This window comes from Symphalangus syndactylus, chromosome 15, assembly GCF_028878055.3.
Source record: "Symphalangus syndactylus isolate Jambi chromosome 15, NHGRI_mSymSyn1-v2.1_pri, whole genome shotgun sequence".
Taxonomy (NCBI): Eukaryota; Metazoa; Chordata; class Mammalia; order Primates; family Hylobatidae; genus Symphalangus; species Symphalangus syndactylus.
This window is the reverse complement of record NC_072437.2, coordinates 35,214,855-35,235,474: the sequence shown is the minus strand read 5'-3', so window position 1 is coordinate 35,235,474 and position 20,620 is coordinate 35,214,855. Positions and strand designations below refer to the sequence as shown.

General features: G+C 36.8%; 1 pseudogene; it reads left to right on the top strand.

Annotated features, from left to right (window-relative positions):
* Positions 1 to 14,539: 14,539 nt before the first annotated feature.
* LOC129463662 (probable ATP-dependent RNA helicase DDX6) lies at positions 14,540 to 16,446 on the top strand (annotated as a pseudogene).
* Positions 16,447 to 20,620: the final 4,174 nt, after the last annotated feature.

The following is a 20,620-nucleotide window of genomic DNA, read 5'->3' as shown; positions in this document are numbered from 1 at the left end:
GAAACTGGACCACTATCGCTCATCGTATGCAAAAAATCAACTCAAGATAAATTAAAGATTTAAATATAAGACCTGAAACTATACAAATGTTAAAATAATACCTAGAGGAAACTCTTCTGGACGTTGGTATAGGCAAAGAATTTCTGAGTAAGACTTCAAAAGCACAAACAAAAAAAGAAATGGCAGTTAGCTTTTGCATAGCAAAAAAAAAAAAAAAAAAAATCAACAGAGTGAACAGACAATCTGCAGAATGGGAGAAAATATCTGCAAATTATGCATCCAACAGGGGACTAATACCCAGAATTTACAAGAAATTTAAACAATTCAGTAACAGCAACAAAAATAAAAACAAATAACCCCTTTAAAAAGTGAGCAAAGGACATGAATAGACATTTTTCAAAAGAAGACGTACAAATAGTCAAATAGCACATGGGAAAATGCTCAACGTCACTAATCAAAAAAGAAATGCAAATTAAAACCATAATGAGGTATCATCTTACACCAGTCAGAATGACTATTATTAAAAATACAAAAAGTAGATGGTGAGAATGCAGAGAAAAGGGAACACTTATACACTGTTAGTGGGAATGTAAATTGGTACAATTTCTATGGAAAACAGTACAGAGATTTCCCAAAGGACTAAAAATAGAGCTACCACCGTATGATCTAGCAATGCCACTACTGGGTATCTACCAATGGAAATATTAAAAAGAAAATCTGCTCTCTTGCGTTTATCACAGCACTATGGAATACAATACAATAGCCAAGATATGGAGTCAACCTGCGTGTCCATAAATTAATTACTCAATAAAGCAAATGGTATCTATACAATGGAATACTATTTAGCAATAACAAAGAATGAAATCATATATTTTGCAGCAACGTGGATGGAACTGAAGCCCATTATCTTAAGTGAAATAAGTCAGAAACAGAAAGTTAAACACAGCATGTTCTCACTTGTAAGTGGGAGCTAAACAATTTGTACACATGGACATAGAAAGTTAAATAACAGATGTTGGAGACTTGGAAGGGTTGGAGAGTGGAAGGGAGGTGAGAGATTTAAAAAATACTTAATGGGTACAATGTACAATATTCAGGTGATAAATATACTAAAAGCCCCGACTTAGGCATTATGTAGTATGTTCATGTAAAATAACTTCCTTTGTGCTCCTTAAACTGATACCAAATGAACATTAAAACGTACACTTACATTTACTATCACATTACAAGGTCCTTCATCTGGGAGACCTGGATTTTCATTCAGTCAGTATTTTCTGAACCCAAAAACTGGCTCAGGTCCAGAATTTTGATAGTATGCAAATCAATTAACAACTTTGTTGACTGCCCATATATACTATCAGTTTAACTATATATAATTATATATAGTTATATATAATTATATATAGTTATATATCATATATAATTATATGTAGTTACATATGATATATAATTACATATAGAGTTATATATGATATATAATTATACATAGAGTTATATATGATATATAATTATACATAGTTATATATGACATATAATTATACATAGTTATATATGATATATAATTATACATAGAGTTATATATGATATATAATTATACAGAGTTATATATGATATTAAATTATACATAGAGTTATATATGATATATAATTATACATAGAGTTATATATGATATATACATAGAGTTATATATGATATATAATTATAATAGAGTTATATATGATATATAATTATATATAGAGTTATATGATATATAATTATATAGAGTTATATATGATATATAATTATGTATAGAGTTATATATGATATATAATTATATTATAATATATAAGTATATAATTATATAATAGATAACATCATTCCTCCTAGGTCCTTCCTCTTGCTACTAAAATATACTGAGCCAAAACAACAAACAGGCATAGGAGAAACTGGAAAAGTTGGAAAGAAGTTGGCAGACTACTAAAAGACTTTGTGCTTTGAGGAATGACTCAGCAATGGGTCCTTGGTTTCCTTCCTGTCTTTCATATATCTCAGACAGGACATTGCATAAGCCTACAAGCCAGAAACTCCAATAGGCCATGACAAATAAAAGCTCAAAATAAACCTGACTCTGTAGCCAAAGAAATGAAAAAAAATTGGCCTAACAAAATAGGAAGCAGACTATGGCTTTTGCTGTAAGTACAAATTTTTAAATTATATATATATATGAATATATATATATGAATATATATATATATATAATTTTTCTGTTTATTTCCTCTGTTTCTCATTCCTTTGTTTCTCTTTTCTTGACTTACTGTGGGATGCTTCAACATGATTTAGGATTTCTCCTTGATTTATGTATAGTGCGTTTTTAAGTTATTGCTTTGTATGGTTTTCTTCATAGTTGTTCTAAATATTAAAATATACATAAGCATTTTAACACAGTCTACTGATATTGCTGTTTTCTTTCCAAGTAGAATAAATGTAAAAATCTTCTAATTATATCCCGTTACCCTCCCCAATTTGTGTTATAATTGTTTTAAGAATTTGCTTGTCATGTACTGTACAAAATATATTTTATAATTTTTACTTCAACAAACTGATGTAATTCAATAAATTTATAAGAATAGTATATTTACCTTTATTTCTATTAATTTCAATGTTCTTTCTTTTCTGAAGTTCCAAGAACTTCATTTAGCTATTTTTTTAAGGTTAGTGAAAATTTGTCTTAGTTTTCCTTCATCCGGTGATGTTTTATTTTGTCTTTATTTCTGAAGGATAGTTTTATCACATATAGAACTTGCACTTGATGATTCTTTTAGTGCTTGAAACATGTTATGCTATTTTCTTTTTTTACCTACATGGTTTCAGAGGAGAAATCTACTGTTTTAGAAATTTTTTTCTCTATAATTTGCCATTTCTCTATGAATGCTTCCAAGATTATTCTTTATAATTAGTTTTTTTTAGAGTTAATTATCATGTGTCAGCATTTTTTTTAGGTTTATCTTATTTGAGATTCAGATTCTTAAATCTGTAGATTTATGTCTTTCACTAGACTTGGGGAGTTTTCAACCACATTTCCTTTGAATATTTTCTCAGACCCACATTCTTTCTCCGAGATTCTGTACTTTTTTTTTTAGTCTATTTACTTCTATTTATTTTTTTTTATTTTTTTTTTTTTTTGAGACGGAGTCTTGCTGTGTCACCCAGGCTGGAGTGCAGTGGCGCGATCTCGGCTCACTGCAAGCTCCGCCTCCCGGGTTCAGGCCATTCTCCTGCCTCAGCCTCCCGAGGAGCTGGGACTACAGGCGCCCGCCAACACGCCCGGCTAATTTTTTGTATTTTTAGTAGAGACAGGGTTTCACCGTGTTAGCCAGGATGGTCTCGATCTCCTGACCTCGTGATCCGCCCGCCTCAGCCTCCCAAAGTGCTGGGATTACAGGCTTGAGCCACCGCGCCCGGCATTTCTATTTAATTTGATAAATTAAATTGATCTGACCTCTAGTGCACAGAGTTCAGAGTCTATTCTCTGTTATCTTCACTCTACTATTGAGTCCATCCAAATGTTTTTTGTTGTTGTTGTTGTCATTGCATTGTTTAGCTCTATAATTTGCATACAGTTGTTTTCTGTAACTTTTATATCTTTATCACATTTTTTTCTTTATTTGATTCAACAAGATTCATCATTCTTGCTAAAGCAATTTTGTGATGACTGATTCCAAATCTTAGATAAATCTAACCTCTGAATCATTAATTGGATGTAGGAAATGTGGAGTGAATGCTCAACTCCCCATTCATCACTGCTGAAATTGTGGGGTCATGAAGAAAATGGTTTTCCGAGGTTATTTGACTGGAGTATAGTTTATATTATGAAAAATGTTTCCTGTTTTTTTAGGCCAATTTTTTTCTCAGTACTATGGCTACAGAGTCAGGTTTTTTTTGTGTGTGTACTTTTATTTGTCATTGCCTATTGGAGTTTCTGGCTTGTAGACTTCTGAAATGTCTTGTCTGAGATATATGAAAGACAGTAAGGAAACCAAGTACCCATTGCTTAGTCATTCCTCAAAGCACAAGGTCTTTTAGTAGTCTGCCAACTTCTTTCCAACTTTTCCAGTTTTTCCTATGCTTGCTTGTTGTTTTGGCTCAGTATATTTTAGTAGCAAGAGGAAGGACCTAGGAGGAATGAGGCTATCCATCTTGGCCAGCTCTTAATTGTTGTTATAAATCTCTGAGGATCAGGTCTCCCTGTGATGGTCTGACCTTGCTACTTGCCACTTATTACAGTAATTGCATCCACCTGGACTGTATTGTTTTGGAGCCCTGCCATGCACACTGATTATTTGGATAGAGTCCAGCATGGGTCCCTTGCACTCCTACACATACTGTTGGATTTGTCAAGATTGCAAGACTGTAACTACTCATTCATTCTGGACCTTTCTCAGGATTGTTTATGCAGCTAGTAGTTCTGAGAAATCAGGTCATATTTTCTTCCAGACAAAAAGCCACCTTGCTTCTGCTTGCCAGTAACTTTAATATTACTCTGACTATGGCTATTGCTGTAAGTACAAATTTGTCTCTGATCCAGGAGAATCTTGTCCTTCTCTAGTATCCATGAAATTTTGGCAGACCAATGTATTACCTTCTATTAAGAGTAAAATCAATATCTTCATAGCCATCATCAAGCTTATGTCCTTAATAATTTCCTATATTATCATTCCTTATCTATGGAATACAGATACCGTGTTTTCTTTCCAATGCATTCCTTTTTGTCTTAGTAAGACATGTATCCCGTTTCTTCTAATGGAGCATAATTATTTGTTGTATATGTCAGAATAGATAACATATCTATTCTATCTTGTATATTTCTCTGGGCATTTTAAATACTTCTATGGTCTGTCACAATAATTCTGTTGTACCAACTATATTTAGTATTAGATATAACTTTTACAATACATCTAGGAGCCATCGTAGTGGCAACTTTGCACAGTCTCATGTGGCCCTTTACAGAATTTTAACTCGGTATCCAGAAATGTGTTCCTAATTTGATTGTATTCTGACTCCTGCTGGTACATACCAGCTAAACCTTACAGCTGCCTTAGAGATTTAGTCCTTTTTCTTATCAGAGCCAGAACATCACTGATGAGGTTACACTGTTGCTTAATTTTAGCAATAGACATCCTTCCAAGAAGAAGGCCTAAGAGCAGAATTGGGGTAGGGAAACATGGTATTTTTTAGGAGAGAAGAAACTTCTTCTGCATCAGCTCCAAGCAAGGAGAAAACACTAGATCTCAAAAAGGAAGACAAGGCCACTTTTCCAGGCTCATTGGGTTCAATAAAATATGATGATTCACAGTTTAATTATTATCAACCCAGATGCTGTTTGCCTCACATTAAGTGTCAACGTTTTATGCTTTTGTAACTGGTTTATGAACTTGGCCAAACAGATCTGCCCTGTTTGGGAATTTAATACTCTTTGGAGCTTGGCTATTCTTTTGATTAAATCCCAGGTCTGGTCCCCAGATTTTTTTTTCTCCCTTTTATTTTAGGAAAACAGTGTAAACTACCCAGAGGACATCTAGTTACACATTTAGCATTCAGTTAGCAATTCATCTGGCTCAAATTTACATTATATTCTTCCAAAGCTCTGTTGCTTTTATTGATAGCCATCAAGTACATTATTTTATGTCCCCCATATATCTAAAATGCTTGATGTATCCCAAGTTAATGAATTATTTCCATCAGTATATGTCATTATATATGCCACTAGTGTAAGTGCTAGTAGTTGTACTGCCCCTTTTGTAAGACGTGCTGCCATAGATGGGACCCTCATTGTTAGGCTGACAGTGAGGTATTCCGTATTACAGCTTTCTTTTTAAGATTGTCACATATTGGTTCCTCTAAAAAGCCATTTCCTAGGTGAATTTTTTGCATGCAGGTTTCTATTCTTTATTGTGTAGATGTATTTTGGATAAACACTTCTGGGAGAAGAGGGAGGGAAACAGGAGTGGAAAGAGGAAGAAATCAGCCTGCATGGAAGGCCCAACAACAGTCTCAGTCTTTTTTTTTTTTTTTTTTTTTGAGACAGTCTCACTCTGTCACTCAGGCTGGAGTACAATGGCACGATCTTGGTTCACCGCAACCTCTGCCTCCTGGGTTCAAGCGATTCTCTTGCCTCAGCCTCCCGAGTAGCTGGGATTACAGGCGTGTGCCATAATGCCTGGCTAATTTTTGTATTTTTAGTAGAGACGGGGTTTCACCAGGTTGGCCAGGCTGGTCTTGAACTCCTGACCTCAGGTGATCCACCCGCCTCAGCCTCCCAAAGTGTTGGGATTATAGGCGTGAGCCACCCCACCCAGCCTAGACAGAGTTTTACTTCAGATCTGTCTCAAAGTGAGTGGGTCCAGTGGGTCCCTAAACTCATCTTGTGGTTATTTTTTCAATTCCAGAATGCATAATTGAAATAGATATACTTAGCAGCATGGAGAATTTCCATATTGGTTTCCTGATATGTGGTGTGAGGGCTCTTATGATGGGAAAGGCTAACTGGAAGCCATTAGAGCTGCCTCTACCTAAGAAAATAGCAAATAACAACCAATACTGCATACTTACAGGGCTGGCAGAGATCAGTATCACCATCAAAAACTTTAAAGATGTAAGTATGTTGATTACCACCACATTCTCATTCAGCTTGCCTACTTAAGCCTTGTGCAGAAAACAGATGAACCTCTGAAAGAATTGTGGATTATTGCAAACCTGACCAAGTGGAAACTCAAGTTGCAGCTGCTGTAGCAGATGTGGTTTCATTTCATAAAAGTAAAACACGTCCTGGTACCTGTATGCAGCTATTGATCTGGCAAATGCCTTTTTCCCATCCTTATTCATAAGAAATAACAGAGACAGTTTGCTTTCATCTGATAAGGCCAGCAATACACCTTTACTGTCTTACCTCACAGGTCCATCAGCTTTTCAGCTTGATGTCATCATTTAGTTTACAGAGATCGTGATGTCTTTTTCCTTTCACAGATGAATTATATTGGCCCATTACATTGATTAAATTATTCTGATTGAAACTTGTGTGCAAGAAGCAGCCACTATTTATTACTTATTAGTAGAACTTTTGTGTGTCAAAGGGTAGAAAATACATCTAATAAAAATTCAGGGGGCATCAGGGGGGTTCTACTTCAATGGAAATTCTAGGATTCAGTGGTGTGGGGCATGTTGAAATATCCCTTCTAAGGTGAGGGAAAAGTTATTGCATCTGGCACCTCCTACAACCAAAAAAGAAACACACAATAGGCCTAGTGAGCCTATTTGGATTTTTAAGACAATATATTCCTTATTTGGCTCTGTTACTCCAGCCCACTTACTGTGTGACTGCAAAACTACTCGTTTTGTATGAGGCCCAGAGGAAGAGAAGGCTCTGCAACCAGTCTAAGCTGTTGTGCAAGCAATCCAGCACACCTGCTTAAAGATTAGATTACAGCATATTGGAAAAGATGAGAACAGTTTCAAAAAATATTGTATTTGGGAAAAATACAAAACATGAGGTGTATTTTGACATGCACAAAATACATTTCTAGAGGTGGAAAAACAGAAAAATAGTAAATTAAGGAAATTTTGACATATTTAGAGAAGACTAGTAGACAAATGTGAGAAAACATACACTAATAAATAGTTCAAAACAAAAATTAAAAAAATATATAATTTGAGGCTAAGGTATGTGTAAAGTACATGGGTGTACTTTGGCCAACAACAGGCTGATGCAGACATTTGGGCCAGAATGACTCAGTGAGTTTGGAGTGCAGGTGTATAACTCCACTTGTTATATAACCTGTTTGTGTAAGCTCACACATGGCTTGGAGCCACTATTGTTTGAAAAAGGTATAACTGCCCTGCTGACACTGTACAGGCACTCTGGCAGCCAGAGAAAGACAGAGTGCTAAAGCTGTCCATCCTATAGACGGACAGGGGGAAGCTAGGGCATGGCACAGCTCATCTCACACACACCCAGAGAGACAGTATTGCTACTGACGTACCCTGTAAAGGAGAGCCAGTCACCTCGAAGGCGAGCAGGAGGGATCCAGGAACCAGCTTGTGCCCAGAGGGAAAGAGTTAAGCTGCTGACTCTGACAGAGCTGGCCTTGCAGGCCAAGGAGTACAGCTTCAGGCATGGGGGTGGCAGGAGCCACAGAGCCGGCTGCTGATATGAGACACAGCTGGAGCAGAAAGCCGAGTTAAAGGCGGACAGCATGAGACAGCTAGTGTGAATAAGCTGCTGATGAGAGAGCTGCTGAATAAAACTACATCTCACCTGCCTACCCCTGAAATGGGGTAAAATTATATGAATTATTAAATTAAGTTTAGCCTAAAGCTGTGTCCTTACATATTTTAAGTTCAGTAAAGGTTTCTCTGTGCATAGTGAACAGTATCTGAACTGGATGTATAAACAGACTGCAACCTACTCTTGTACCAATCACCAAGTTTCAGCCAATTAAAGGTGGCCAACTGTTCAAACCATGCTCAAATAAGGCAAACTCTGAGCTGGAACCAATCCAGCAGTTTCTATACCTCACTTCTGTTTTCTGCATATCACTTTCCTTTTCCTGTTCATAGATGGTCTATGACCATGGGACAGTGCTGGAGTATCTCTGAATCTAATCTTGTTTGAGGGCTGCCCGGTTTGTGAATTGTCCTTTGCTCAATTAAACTCTGTAAAATTTAACTGTAGAAAGGTTTTTTCTTTTAACATTATTAATCTGAAACAGGATGGCAGGGTTTAAAGATGGTGGTGGTGATGGTGGCAATGAGGATGATGACTGCTATTATACTGATTGTAATTGCTTACATGTGTGTGAGTATGTGTGCATGCCTATGTCGGTGTAGTTGTGTGCAGGTAGGAAGAAAACGAATGGGGAAAGGAAAAGGAAAGAGGAGAGGCATAATTTAACAAATGTCTTGTTTTCCAACTGAAGAAAGAAAAACAAGCATTGCTGAGAATGCTGGAAATGATGGGATTTCTCCTCCCTATTTGCCTGGTGTCTCTGCCTCATATTTGTCAATCTTCACTTTTCAGGGGAATACAAACAGCCAAGACCTGTGGAATTTACATATGCAGTTACACTCTTCTCTTATTTCTAGTCCTACAATTACAACACTAATTCATATTCTTAGTTTTATCTCATCAGGACTGTTGCAATAGTGTCTTAAATAGTCTCCTTATGTTCAGTCTCTTTTCTCAAAAGCAACACATTTGCTGTGTTTTTATTTACTGTGGCTCCTTAAAAATTTCCCATTCTTAAATGATAGGTGCTTAGGCATTTGAGGAAATCCACTGACTAGCTTATGTGGTTCCAATTGTCATTTATTGCTATTTTACACATACTTTGTGTCACTGATTATTTTTGCCACTGACACTGGAATTTTCAGACTATTAGTTTTCTTAAATTTCTCATCTCGGCCCACAAAGGCTCACGCTTGTAATCCCAGCACTTTGGGAGGCCGAGGCGGGCGGATCCCGAGGTCAGGAGATCGAGACCACGGTGAAACCCCATCTCTACTAAAAATACAAAAAAAAAAAAAAATTAGCCAGGCGTGGTGGCGGGCGCCTGTAGTCCCAGCTATTCAGAGAGGCTGAGGCAGCAGAATGGCGTGAAGCTGGGAGGCGGAGCTTGCAGTGAGCCGAGATTGCGCCACTGCACTCCAGCCTGGGCGACAGAGCCAGACTCTGTCTCAAAAAAAAAAAAAAAAAAAACTCTTCCTTTATCACTATCTAGTAAAAATCATTACAATCACTTATATTTTCAAACACTGTTTCTCCATCTAGTCTGTGTGAATCTGAACTTGTAATTTTTTCTTCAGATCATAGTTTTATGCAACTAATAATAAGGTAACCTACATAATAACTATATGTGTGCTTCTTATTACCTGCCTTAGTCTGATAAGCTACAATTTAAGAGCAGATAAATTTAAAGCCTTTTAAAATTATTTTATTAGCCTTTAATGTTGGTAAGGAGTAATTGTAAATGTCAGTTTGATCAACTTTTACAGATTCATTAAATTTTTAAAAATCTTGTGGATTTTAAAGAAAGTGCTAATTTATGCAACTCCCAAGTAATTGTTTTATTTGGGTGGGGGCACATGACATATTCTTCATTTCTTAAATTTTATATACACATTTTGATAACTTTGTAACCTATAAAAAGCAAAATATCAAGTAGGTCCTGAAACTACAGCATATTATTACCGTAGAATATAGTTTTACTGTGAAAAATGAACAGAAAGTACTAAAAACACAGAGTAACTTAAAAGAATGCTAATATAAATTTACAACCTACAGACTAATCCAATAAAATAGTTAAAAATATTTAAACATAGCCTTATCCAACTTTGTTTTTTGTAAATGCCAAAGGCTTAGTGTTTCAAATGATCTGCATTTTCAAAGATCATTATTGCCATTTTCAATTTTTTATATTTATCTAAGTTCTAACTATGGTATATAACATTTACATGTGTGGCAAACCCTATTTTAGAAGTTGGAACTTTAAATATCAACTCTGTTATTTTATATATTAGCAGCAACTAATTCTAGAAGTACCAAAACTTTTGGAAACTTATTTAGAGATGCACATATATTTGAATAAAAATTAGAAAGTTTTAATAAAAACAATGATTAATTATTAAGTCTTTTATCTTTTAATGGATTCACAATATATAAATTTTATACGCCTTCAATATTATCTTCATTCTCATAACAACCCAGGAAATAAAGTATATTATCATTTGTGAATATATTGACATAAAAATAATGATAAAAAACTAATATTAATTCATAATTTAATATATACCATCAATTTTACTATGCTTATGACATGAATCACTTATTTAAAACACTCCCATTTTACAGTTGAAACCATGAATGGTTCAGAAACATGCCTGACTTAAGAGAGTGGAATTTGGCTGGAATTCCAGGTTTGACCTTCTCCACTGCCAGGGTTTTAAGACCTGCGGGTGCTTCACAGACCTGCAATTATTTTTATTAAGTTGCTATGTCCATGCCTATGTCTTTGCATTTTGATCTGCATTTTATTATTATTTATCATTTATTTTCGGGGACTTCAAAGTGTAAAGTGCTTATTTTAGGCCCTGCAGTGGGAAGGAGATATGCAGGTTAATTTTTCCTGCCACATTTATCTTACACATTTCTGAGAGACAGAGCAAAAGCTGTGAAGGGGGATCCGAAGTGTCAGGAAACAAAAGCTTACATGGATCAACGGTAAAGACAAAGAACAATAAACTACGAATGTAGGTTTATTCAATACATTCGCCTGACATTTAATTTCTGCTCATTAGAATTGTATTTAGGATGGTAAAATATGACTTTGGAATATATTTTTATAAGGTAAAATGCGCAAAAAATTTTATAGTAGATATTTTTGTTCTCTTCTAGGACTCATGCTGTTTATGAATTTATAAACTACTAAAAATATTAAAACATGTTTAGTAATTCATATTCTATATTATTGTAATTTTAAGTATTTTGGACAAGAATTAAAAATATTCATTTGTTAAGCAGTGACTTATTTCTGTTTGTAAAGTTTTAATAAAATGCCAAACCGTATTCAGGAAAGATGGTTTAAAATTTTGCACACTTATCACGTGATGGTGCAGAGATGCTATTACTGTAACTGTGATTGCATCCTCTATACAATTTCACCAAATTCTGATTGTTAAGTCTCTATTTGTGTCTTTTTTTTTTTCTTCCTTACAACAGGTAAGCTAATCTTGCCATTCTCTTTGTCTTTTGCCTACCAGAATGTTTGGAGTCTCTCAAATTGAATTCAATTACTTTGTAGCAGGTCCAGCCTTGTCAATGCCAATAAACATGGTCCAACAAAAAGCAAATAAGTAATACAGTCAGTCTAAAGAAGAAAACTGGCAGGTCTGCCACACATTTTCTGCTGACCACTGCACTTCTACTAATTTAGACTAAAGTCACATGAACTACTTTGGCATTTACATCAAAATATTAAGTCACTGATGTTTGTGTCAACTGAAGTCCCTAAGAATTTTTATTTTAATATAATCTGCTGTTATGGCCATTTGGTTCTTTGAAATTAATTTCATGGCTTTCTCTTGCAGTTATTAGAGGTCACTTGTCAGATGTGGTCTGTTTTTCTAGTCTGTCAAAATCATCTTTGTATCACAATTTTGTTCTCTAATGTTTCATGTTAACAAAAATATAGTATCTATATGCTATCTATATGCTAAAATTAAGCCAATGATAAATATATTCAATAATCAAAGGTCAAGTTTAAAATATAATTTATTATTATTTTGAATACCCTTATTCAAAAATTATATTCACAGTTTAAAAAATATTTTATTACTGCAGAGCAAGCACCATGTTAAGCATGATTTCCCCATGAAATTAAATACCATTATTCAGAAAACATATATATATATTCATTTCTATTGTATGTGTAATTCTTGTTCTATCATATATTTAGATAGTTTTCAGTATTTCCCAAATAGGCTTACAAAATATTAGGTTTATTCCATCAACTTTGTCATAAAATCCTTTTAAAATGATATTTAAGAATGTATCAACGTTAACATTGTCCAATAATGAAACCACTATTAGTTACACAAAAACTTCATGAAGATAGCTAAACAGACAGACAAACTCTCCCTAACTGAAGTAAAAACTAACATACAAATTGATGCTAAAGTCATGAAAGAAAAAGAGATGACCTATGCAAAGGAAATTAATGCTCAAGATTTCTGTAAATGTGTCAGGTCAGAAAATAGAACATGTAGCAAACATGAAAATGAACCCCTTTTCTACCTTTTATAGAATATGTTAGCTCACTGATGTTGAAAGAACAATATATTTAAATTAGTAACATCAATACAAAATAAAAAATCTGTTGACTATCTTATTTTTTTAAATTAAAATGTTGATTAAAAGCATCAATTATTTAAAATAATAGTAAAATTAGTAGACAAACCATACAACATATTTTACAATTGTTACATATCTTATTTAATAAATAGGCATGGGCAAGGACTTCATGTCTAAAACACCAAAAGCAATGGCAACAAAAGCCAAAATTGACAAATGGGATCTAATTAAACTAAAGAGCTTCTGCACAGCAAAAGAAACTACCATCAGAGTGAACAGGCAACCTACAGAATGCGAGAAAATTTTTGCAACCTACTCATCTGACAAAGGGCTAATATCCAGAATCTACAAAGAACTCAAACAAATTTACAAGAAAAAAACAAACAACCCTATCAACAAGTGGGTGAAGGATATGAGCATACACTTCTCAAAAGAAGACATTTATTGCAGCCAACAGACACATGAAAAAATGCTCATCATCACCGGCCATAGAGAAATGCAAATCAAAACCACAGTGAGATACCATCTCACACCAGTTAGAATGGTCATCATTAAAAAGTCAGGAAACAACAGGTGCTGGAGAGGATGTGGAGAAATAGGAACACTTTTATACTGTTGGTGGGACTGTAAACTAGTTCAACCATTGTGGAAGTCAGTGTGGCGATTCCTCAGGGATCTAGAACTAGACATACAATTTGACCCAGCCATCCCATTAATGGGTATATACCCAAAGGATTATAAATCATGCTGCTATAAAGACACATGCACACGTATGTTTATTGCAGCACTATTCACAATAGCAAAGACTTGGAACCAACCCAAATGTCCAACAACGATAGACTGGATTAAGAAAATGTGGCACATATACACCATGGAATACTATGCAGCCATAAAAAAGGATGAGTTCATGTCCTTTGTAGGAACATGGATGAAAGTGGAAACCATCATTCTCAGCAAACTGTCGCAAGGACAAAAAACCAAACACTGCATGTTCTCACTCATAGGTGGGAATTGAACAATAAGAACACATGGACACAGGAAGGGGAACATCACACACCAGGGACTGTTGTGGGGTGGGGTGAGGGGGGAGGGATAGCATTAGGAGATATACCTAATGCTAAATGATGAGTTAATGGGTGCAGCATACCAACATGGCACATGTATACATATGTAACAAACCTGCACGTTGTGCACATGTACCCTAAAACTTAAAGTATAATAATACAATTAAAAATAAATAAATAAATTTATATTTAATTTACCATACTAAAGAATGCAGCACTAAGTGAGAAGCAACTGAAAGAACTAAGATCAAATGCGATAGTTAAGACTAAATATAGATTTGGGGAGCTTCAAGTCAACAATAAAGGACCAAGTGTTCTGAGCGGCCTCGTTAATTGACGTGAGTGAATTCAGATGTGACTCAAGCTTCATAGAGGGCTTTTCAAAAATAAAAAGCTGATTCCGTGCAAGAGAGCAAAGTTGCTGCTTACTGTTCAGAGACTTACAGGTGCTTGCCTGCATTGCAACACAGACTCATTTATTGAGCAAGACTTATATTTTTCTCTTAGTTTTGGAGAGCCTAATAAACTTATTAGAATTTGTCTACTGACTTTCAAACTTTTGAAGTTTGAAAGACACCTTTGCAACTAAAACAGCATGACCACGGCCAGAACAGACTACCTTGTTATAATGGGTCTGTCCAGTCAAAATGGTGAGTGGAGGGGCCCTGTGAAACCCAGTGGTGGCCCTGGAGGAGGGGACACACAGACACAGCAACAGATGAACCAGCTGAAAAACACTAGCACAATCAATAATGGCACCCAGTAGCAAGCACAGTGTAAAACCACCACTATTAGGCCTGGTGATGACTGGAAAAAGACTTTAATACTCCCTCCGAAAGATCTAAGAATCAAAACTTCGGATGTGACCTCCACACTCCAAACAAGAAAATGAGTTTGAAGATTATTGTTTGAAACGGGAGTTACTGACGGGAATTTTTGAAATGGGCTGGGAAAAGCCACCTCCTATTCAGGAGGAGAGCATTCCCATTGCTTTATCTGGTAGGGATATCTTAGCTAGAGCAAAAAATGGAACAGGCAAGAGCGGAGCCTACCTCATTCCCTTACTTGAACGGCGAGATCTGAAGAAGCACGGTATACAAGCAATGGTGCTTGTTCCGACTCGAGAACTTGCTCTACAGGTCAGTCAAATTTGCATCCAGGTCAGGAAACACATGGGAGGGGCCAAAGTAATGGCAACCACAGGAGGAACCAATTTATGAGATGACATAATCAGGCTTGATGATACAATGCACGTAGTGATTGCTACCCCTAGGAGAATCCTGGATATTACTAAGAAAAGAGTAGCCCGGGCGTGATGGCTCACACCTGTAATCCTAACACTTTGGAAAGCTCAGGTGGGCAGATCACCAGGTCAAGAGATCGAGACCATCTTGGTCCATGTGGCGAAACCCTGTCTCTACTAAAAATACAAAAATTAGCTAGGCTTGGTGGCGTGCGACTGTAGTCCCATTTGCTTAGGAGGCTGAGGCAGGAGAATCACTTGAACCCGGGGAGGTGGAGGTTGCAGTAAGCTGAGATCACACCAGTGCACTCCAGCTTGAGCAGCAGAGGGAGACTCCATCCCAAATGAAGAAGAAGAAGAAGAAAAAAAAAAAAAGAGTAGCAAAAGTTGATCATGTTCAGATTATAGTATTGGATGAGCAGGCAGATAAGTTGCTGTCTCAGGATTTTGTGCAGATAATGGAGGATATTATTCTCATGCTACCTAAAAACAGGAAGATTTTACTACATTCTGCTACTTTCCCTCTTAGTGTACAGAAGTTCATGAATTCCCACTTGCAGAAACCCTATGAGATTAACCTGATGTAGGAACTAACTCTAAAGGGAGTAACCCAGTACTATGCATGTGTAACTGAGCTCCAAAAAGTACACTGCCTCAACACACTTTTCTCCAGGCTTCAGATAAACCAGTCGATCATTTTCTGTAACTCCTCTCAGCCAGTTGAATTGCTAGCCAAGACTTCTCAACTAGGTTATTCTTGCTTCTATATTCATGCTAAAATGAGGCAGGAACATCAAAATCGTGTATTTCGTGATTTCTGAAATGGCTTATGATGCAATCTTGTTTACACTGATCTGTTTACACGAGGTATTGATATACAAGGTGTGAATGTGTTAATAAACTTTGATTTCCCAAAGCTGGCAGAGACCTATCTCCATCGTATTGGAAGATCAGGTCGCTTTGGTCATCTTGGCTTAGCCATCAGCTTGATCACATATGATGATCGCTTCAACCTGAAAAGTATTGAGGAGCAGTTGGGAACAGAAATGAAACCTATTCCAAGCAACACTGACAAGAGCCTGTGTGTGGCAGAATACCACAGCGAGCCTGTAGAGGATGAGAAGCCTTCACAAGAATGCTTTGACCAACTACAGACGGCTTGTTTGGATCTGTGACACATCGTTTTGAGGGGAATGCTCTTCTCTTTGTGGGTTTTTCCATCTTTTATTTTGGAACTATGAAGACTTAAAAGAGCTCAGACATTTTTTTCTTTTTTAACTGGTGATGAGAAAAAGGCTGAGAAGAAGGAATATACCTTTTTGGTTCCAGTTGTTTGCACTATGTGCTGACTGAACATTAGTTACACTAACTACTGGTTTTTAAAAAATGTTTTCTGGGGAAAGGGGACAAGGAAGGAAAAGAAAGAAGAGAAGGGGAGAAACCCTAAAAAGAGAAGAATCTTAATGAACACACAAGTTTGTCTATGATTTCAAAATTCTCCAACAGCTGACTCTCGAGTGCATTTCAACTTCTCCCTGATTACTCATCCGTTTTGTAAACCTGAAGAGCTTATTACTTATTTTCAGAATATCATCTTTTAGACATAGCCCAAGGACTCAATAGTAACTCTTTTCTTTTTTCTTTCTTTTTCTTTTAAAATATTTTGTCTTTTCATTTTAGTTTCAAGTTGAAGCATCTTCCCTTTCTACCCAATACTCAAGCCCAGGGCTGTAAGATATAACTCATTAGTAATTTTAGACACCATTTTTTTTCTTTATGTGGAGGAGTTGATATACAACTGCAGTTCATGCACACTGTAAATACTTGTATTTTAAAAAAACAATCCTGGCTGGGCGCGGTGGCTCACACCTGTAATCCCAGCACTTTGGGAGGCCAAGGTGGGTGGATTGCCCGACCTTAGGAGTTCACAGCCAGCCTGGGCAACATGGTGAAACCCTGTCTCTACTAAAATACAAAAAATTAGCCAGGTGTGGCAGCATGCACCTGTAGTCCCAGCTACTTGGGAGGCTGAGGCAGGAGAATTGCTTGATCCTGGGAGGTGGAGGTTGCAGTGAGCCGGGATTGCACCACTGTACTCCAGCCTGGGCAACAGACCAAGACTCCGGCTCAAAAAAAAAAAAAAAAAATCCCAAGTGAAAAGTTCTTCTAGGCTGAGTAGATAAAACATCATCACTCCCGAAGGAAAGAGCAGTCTATCATTGCAGGAGCTGTATGACAAGCCTTTGTGCTCTACAGCAGACACTAAAGACTCCTTTACACAAGCCTCCCATAGCAGTATGGCACTTGATGTGTAGACATGTCAGAGTCTTGACCCCCTTTCCTCTGTGGCAAAGCGTGTCCCGTAGAAAATTGGGTGTGTACACTTGTATAAACTTTGTAAATAAGTTTTTTTTTTTTTCTGGGTTCAGATAGGTAGATAGATATTTTGGATGAAGGTTGCTGGGATTAAGGGGATTAGAGTGATTATAGGAACAGCAAAAGATGAGAGGGGCTCAGTGTTATGCAACACAAATTCTAGAAAGTACTTTGGCCTCTTGCTGTAGAGAGCAGATTTCTATGGTACCCTGTGTTAGTTAAGGGCCCCAGAAATCTGGGATGTACTCTTTGCTGCCACACAGTCTCATCTAGTACCTTTGGAGTAGATTTACTGGAGAGAGCAAGGAAGCGTCAAAACATTGATAATTAAAGAGTTTTTTTTATTTGAGAAGCTCTGATTTTGCTTCTCCCCACTTTCTAAAAGTTTGAGGAATATTTGAAGCTCTGCAAACGGGGGCAAAGATTAATCTGCCTTGCAGTGTGGGAATTCTGTTGAATGGCAGTGTCGTTGAGCAGTATATATATAAAGCACAGATTTGCATTTCAGAATATTAGCCAGTACCAGCTTTGGTAACGTTAGCAGTTCTGGAGCTTAATTTTCTGTGGAACATTTCCTCTAGTGTGTAAATGTGTTGCCCTCTGCCTACCTTGATACATAGTCTTTTGCAGGAATGGGCAACCTGAGAGCTGTTAACTTTCATGCTACAGAAAGCTGCTTGTCATTCTCTTGCACTGTAACAAGAATTGTTGTCTGTCATTTTGTACTGTAAATTGCTGGTAAATGCTTTACAATCAATAGTGTTGCTTTAAATTGTACTCCTCACAACATGCTTGATGTTTGGCCTGATCTCCAGGCAAAAGGAGTGAGATGATTCAAAACCAGTAAACTTTTTTTTTTTTTTTCTAATGTTTTACTTCCCTTTTAACCCAATGTACTAGGTCAATCAGGAGGCATTGGGAAAGGGGTAACAGTAACAGTGCTCCTTATTATGAGGGACCAAAAAAGAAAAAAAAAATAAGAGTCCAGGCTTTGACCTAGTCCTTAGAGCATCTTTCCATTTAATAATTCCTATTAAAGAATCAAGCACCAAAACTGGACTGCTGCCTCTACAAGACTGTGTCCAGTAGTGGTATCCCAGATAGTTTAGATGCCACTGCTCATTAGAGGTTTTACTTCAGTAATACTTTCAATTTTGGTACTTGGTTTAATTTTTTAATTTTTTGGTTTTTTGGGTTTTCTTTAGTAGATGTGGGAGAGAGGGTGCTTTGCCCCAAAAGGGAGGGTGTCTGCACTAAGAATGTAGAAACACTTTGGAAGCTCATAATCTCATCAGAAACTGCCTTTAGCCACACTCCTGAATTTCTAGATGAGTAACAAACAATGAAATAAGTTATTGGGAATTAAGCCATGTTATTTTAATTTGCTACTTTTTCAACATTTGAGGTATCTGTAAATTTGTTATTGTGGAATCATTTTCTTGCCAAATACCTTTATCAAAATTATTGACCTCATGAGAGCTGAAGTAAGTCAGCTTTATGGTGAACTTTAGCAGACTTCCGTGGAATTGTAGTTGTACTTTATATCTCTAAGGATAGTTTTTTAAAACTGCTAAAGAAAATTTACTCTACTTTCTGATCTAAAAACTCATCTTTCGGGTAAACAGTTAAGTGTCCAAAGGTTGTCACAATTCATGAGGTCAGAGGGAGCTAGCCTGGCACCTGGACTCTGCCCCTCCACATCTGATAGATTACAAGAGAAGTGCATTTAAATTCTCCAGTAGACAATGCTGGGCAAGGGAGGGAGTAGGGCTGGGTTATTAAGACACAGTCCGCTGTATTTTAACCATTGGTTTTGGGGGATGGGGTGCCTGGAGAAAACAAAGTCACTGTTCCCTTTTTAGAAATAAAGGAAAAAATTATTTTTTGTTCAGTAAAAATGGTAGAGAATTCCAGTGTCTCTAGCCACAAGTGACAAGTTCTACTAAGAAGTGAACAGTGGGAACTCAAAATTTCAGAAACACTGGGGAAGGGAAAATTGGCTTTTTGTTAATTGGCAGATGTTCCAGTGGGGCTCAGTTTTTCTTGGGATGTGTTATGTTGTATGTACACATATATGGACCAGAGTCTGCTGAATTTATAAGGTTCAAAAATTATGGTAAGGCCGGGCGCAGTGGCTCACGCTTGTAATCCCAGCACTTTGGGAGGCCGAGGCGGGCGAATCACGAGGTCAGGAGATCGAGACCACGGTGAAACCCCGTCTCTACTAAAAATATAAAAAATTATGGCCGGGCGCGGTGGCTCAAGCTTGTAATCCCAGCACTTTGGGAGGCCGAGGCGGGCGAATCACGAGGTCAGGAGATCGAGACCACGGTGAAACCCCGTCTCTACTAAAAATATAAAAAATTAGCCGGGCGTCGTGGTGGGCGCCTGTAGTCCCAGCTACTCGGAGAGGCTGAGGCAGGAGAATGGCGTGAACCCGGGAGGCGGAGCTTGCAGTGAGCAGAGATTGAGCCACTGCACTCCAGCCTGGGCGACAGAGCGAGACTCCGTCTCAAAAAAAAAAAAAAAAAAAAAAAAAAAAAAAAAAATTAGCCAGGCGTGGTGGCGGGCGCCTGTAGTCCCAGCTACTCGGAGAGGCTGAGGCAGGAGAATGGCGTGAACCCGGGAGGCGGAGCTTGCAGTGAGCCGAGATTGCGCCACTGCACTCCAGCCTGGGTGACAGAGCGAGACTCTGTCTCAAAAAAAAAAAAAAAAAAAAAAAAATTATGGTAAAATCTTGATTTTTGTTAATTTATCTCAATAAAAGCCCATTGGAACGCCAAAAAAAAGAGAATAAATATAATTAACATTACATAGTAAACTGACAATAAATGGCACAGTTTTTTTAGAATGAAAATATAAAATATTGTATTTTTATTGGTGAAAAAATAAACCAGTAATTTCAATGTTAGTATGAACCTGATTCAGTAAGGCCAGAATACTAAAAAAAAAAAACGCAAAACAATATCAATGTTATTTTGAACAGAAAGATATGTTAGGGAAGGGAATTTAAACGGAATAATGAGGTTTACAGTAAAGGACATAATTTATAATGAA